Source organism: Microtus oregoni, unplaced genomic scaffold (genome assembly GCF_018167655.1).
Source record: "Microtus oregoni isolate MIOR12 unplaced genomic scaffold, Mior012 000086F_ref0000336, whole genome shotgun sequence".
Classification (NCBI taxonomy): Eukaryota; Metazoa; Chordata; class Mammalia; order Rodentia; family Cricetidae; genus Microtus; species Microtus oregoni.
In genome coordinates, this window is record NW_024544552.1 from 1,798,697 (window position 1) to 1,803,558 (window position 4,862).

The following is a 4,862-nucleotide window of genomic DNA, read 5'->3' on the forward strand; positions in this document are numbered from 1 at the left end:
AATCCTTAGCCAGATGTGGACCTGACCTGAATTTTCCAAAAGGTGGGGACCATTCCTGGCACAAATGACTGCAGAAAAAGTGTTGCTAGTGCCTGGGCGCCCTCTAGTGTTCCGAAGCTGTCACTTCGACTCCCACTTCTCCCAGACCTAGGGTGGGTCCTAAAATTTACTGTTAAAAGCTCTAAAAACGAGATCTATTTTTTAAAAAAGAGAAAAAAAGCAAAGAAGCCTAAAGATGTGTTTTTGAAAGTTCTCTGTAATTAATGTTAATAATAGAGGTGGGAGATCACAAGGATTGCTTTCCAAACTCACTTTGCCCTCTTTTGCCTTGCGTTGGGTATTCTAAATTTAAACAAGGAGATTGAAAGATACACAAGCTTTATGGATTTAATAAACAATTCTCTAAGGATATGAGACATTAATTGGGAATTCCAAAGGTCAGTTTGTTCTATGAGAAAATACATAAAGTGGTAGGTGACTGCATTGAAACGCCGGGTAGAAGTGGAGGGTTGGGTCCTGCGTTCTGTGCTGTGTCACCTACGTTCTGAATTCTCATTTTCTTATCTGGGGAAAAAAATAATGATGCTTGCCCTACTTAGCTCACAGGTCTGATGTCAAGATCAAATGGGCTGACAGATGTTGAAGATGTAAAATCAGTTATAGCTGGGAGAAAAAAAAATACTGTAATTGGCATTCAAAACGAGTTTGCCTCGCAGGTGATTGGGGAAATGCCCATTGTCTTTTGGAATCATTCCATCTAAACACACATTTTTAAAAATACCTGAGCATATGGGAAATGAACTTTTGGAAGTTACCCCTCCACCGCTGTCCTTGTCTCCACTCATGACCACAGGGCTACGAGTCTATCGGAGACAATCTTTAGTAGCAAACTACAAGGAAGAGTTCCTCTAAAATGGGAGCTAACCAGTGTGGAAAGGTGGTAGTGGTGCCCACTTGGAGCTGGGCATGTTACAGCCTTGGGGCTGGCTAGGGCTACATCATAGAATTATTTGGAACAGATCATAAAATGTTGTTGTTCTGCCAAATAGCAATGGTTCCTCTGCGATTCCCTTCACCATACTCGCCATATTTAAAGATCTTAAAAATATCCTAATCTGATTTACCCTGAAATCATGTAGTTCCCACCCCTTGCAGGAAATTTAGTGTAGAGAGGTGGGCTCGGGGTCACTAGAAGAATGTTCCTGCTCAGTAGATGAACCTGACCCAACTCAGAAAAAAAAACAAAAAAAAAAGAATGTAAAGAATGTAAGTGCCTCCTGACATACTAATGCTACTTCTAGTGTGGCCTGTGAGTCATGACAGTGGTGTCACCTACGAGCTTACAGGGAATACAGACTCTCAGACTCCCCCTCCACACACACATACCTCAGATGTGCCACTGAATCAGAATCTGCCCTTTGATAAGATTCTTTATGTGACATTTTTGCACAGTAGAGTTTAGAAGGACTCCCACCATTGCCTGGATTGTAGCAACTCCTCTGGGGCAGAGAGGGAAGCATCTCCAGTCCTCCGAAGTCCTTCCAGACTCCAGCTCCATCTTCCCTAAACCAATTCCCCCTGCAGACAAAGAGATCTTTAGAATGCGTCAATCAACTCATAACTTCCCTGAGAACCACCAGCTTCTGATCATCCTGGAGTAGGACCAAATTTAGCAAAGTACCCATTGCTTCCCTGCACACACCAACCCCCACCATCCACAGACTCCTCTTACCTTGCCATTCATGATAACGTGCAGACATGATAGATAAAAACCATCCCTAGAAAACAAGCCTGCTTCTTTGGGACCTCTGTGTCTTTACACAGTATGATCCCACTGTCCCAGACACATCTCACCAGCTCCCTTTATCTGGACAAGGCCTACTTGTTCCTCAAGACTTAGCTCAGGTTATCCCCTTTTCCTACATCCATTCTATGTGCCCTGCTGGCTGGGTTAATGAATGAGGTGTGCATGTTTGTCACGTGCTCCTAGAGCAACTTTGGCATTCACAAGTGACCACTGTCCCTGTGGATTGCTCCCACAAGTTCCTTGGGCAAACTCTGAGGCCTTCTTGTCTTTTGATTTCTAGAACCTAGCCCAGTGCTAGACATGGCACACATTTTAGATGTTGCATGTATCAATTAATATTAAGAGTATATTACTGTAATATACTCTTATAGAGAAGAAAATGGGCCATTCCAATCAGAAGTGAAGCAACTTTTCCAAGAATAAACTGTTAGGAGTCTTCAGAGTCTAAGATCTGAACCCACGTCTGTGTTCCAAAAAGACTTCCAATCTCTTGCTCTTTCTCTTGCTTTCAGATGGTAGTGACTCATAACACACACAGCCTCGGTGCTCTGGCTTGCATTATAAATTCAGATGCGACCTTCTGGGAGAGAGCTTTGAGTGAATCAGGTTCATTCTTGTACAGAAGATGGCTGAGGCCCATAAACACGGAAGGTTTCTCTTTGTCTTCCTCCATGAATCAGATACTGTCTTCATCACACTGTGGACAAGGCGGGATGGCAGCCAGTGGGGACGAGGTAGGCAAAGGGAGTCTGCCTCCTCCACTTCCGAGCAAACCGAGTCAAGCCAAACCATATGTACCCGAACCTACTTAGGTGATCCACGCTGTCTCTGGGCTGTGAGTAGAAATTGGACACAAAAAAGCTCTCCCCTCTGCCCCAGGGAAAGACTGGACAGAATCTGTCACTTAGAGCCCACTTGCTTCTGGCCTCACCACAAGGGGCCACATCCAGATGGAGAAAATGGCTAAGAGGGTCTAGCATTTACATACATTTGCATATGTTTACATACTTCTCTAAGAACAAGTAGTTCATTCTCCAGCAAGTCTGGAGAAAATGTGATTCTTGCCACCTTCTGGTTGTCATGGATAGATTTTGCTCTTCTCAATTACCTTTCTCACAGGCCGGCAATTCCTGAGCTCTGATTCTGGACATACAGAGTGTGTGCCAGTGCCCTGGGAAGGACAGCGGTTAAGAGAATGCAGAAGCAGGGGGCACAAACTGGGAGGTGGTAGGGACAGCCTGCTGTCAGAGCACTGGCAAGCATGCTTGCACTCCATCTCCACAACACACCGTGGGGGCTGATCGCACACGTCTGCCCTGTTCATGCTGGAATAACAGCTGTGCTGACTGGAAAGTCTCAGCGGGCAACACACGCGTTTTCACAAGGAAGGTGGAAACACACAGTGAAAACCGTTTTGACTCAAAGATGGTGGTCAGGTGATGAGCATTACATGAACAAAAGCTGTGAATCAAACCTCAGGTTCATGGGCCCTGTAGAGGAATTTCCTTATTGCTGTTACACTAAATCCACTCCTCTTCTCTCTTGGTATCAGCTCTCCCTAAATTGTGGCTCATGCTGGATTCTTCCCAATAGACTCTTAATGGTGCTGGAACCCAAGAAGACCAAGAGAGCCAGCCATTTCAGTCTTAGGACATAGGAAACAAAGGATCAGGCAGTTCCTTGCAGCTCTTCTTGACTCTGGGAGGAGATTGGGGCAAGCTCTGCAGGCTCTTCTCCACGGTGATCACTGAGTGACCAATTTAAACGAGAGTGCCTTTTTTACCAGCTTTACAGATTCAGAATTCTCCTGTTTAAATTTGTGAAACTACAAGTGGAAAGATATCTTCTGTGTACCTCTGTCAGCCCCGGGCCTGCTAAGCTACCCCATGCATTACGGTGTGAGTTACCACAAGCTTCAGGGGACACTCCATAATCGTCTATGCTGCTGTTGAGAGGAGCTTCAGAAACAAAGCAACAACAACAAAAAATGAACAGAACTACCATCCAGGAATGCAGAGTCTATAAAGAAACTTGAAATGTTTGTTAATATTTAATAGCAAAAGGCATGCACGCAGTGGTTGTCTTCGTTTGGACTGACTTCAATAATAAAATACTGAACCCTTAATGGTTTATAGACAACACCTAGAAAATCTTTGGTGTCTCTTCTTTAGGGGAACTAATCCCAAACCTTTACAACCTAGTTACTTCCTTAAACTCCTCCCTAGATTCTCATATAGGGGGGTGGACTTTCAATACAAGTGTGGCGGTGGAAGGAAGCAAGCAGGGTACAGACACCCAAGCTAGGACAGCCGTTTAGAACAAAGACATTGTGGTTAGAAATCGAAGTTCAGTTCTCTTGGAATGAGTCACTAAACTTCCCTGAGTCTCTGCTGTCATCAAAAATAGAGTCAGAAGCATCTAGAACATGGCATCCCATGTAGGTTAAGTTAACGAACATGAAAAGAACCCAGCACTTTTTTGGCACTAAGAAAAATTCTAAGACTTTAACTAAATAAAAAAAAGGCATAATTAAGTACTGAAACACATGGTTTAGAGTTGTACAATTGTCAAAATTACAACAACAGAAAAAACCTTACCTTTAAAAACTCTCTAATCCAATGTTTCTCAAATAATTGTGTGTGGATTGTTGCCAGTTTTTGATTTCTTTTTTTAACCTGGGTACAACAAAATAGAAAAGAAGAAATACAATGTAGAGGCAAACTATTTTTTTTTCTCTGACGTGGACATCCAGGTAGTAAGATCACTGACCCATCTATAATCATTATTTTGTTCATAAAATTAAATAATTTAAGAACCCTTTTGTCTGTCGGCAGAACAACCTTACGTGTCATCATCTTAGCTCCATTTGAACCGTGGCTCTGTAAAATTCTATATATCTGGAGCTCAGACATGGACAAGAAAATGCACCTCACCCTTCTTCTTCTGAATCGTTCTTTAGGACTTTGAAGTTAGGAACTAGAAGGGAGCTTAGTATTGAGGGTAGAGCCTTTGATATAAAGCAATTGCACCTCTGCTAGTGTGTTTGCTTCCATCT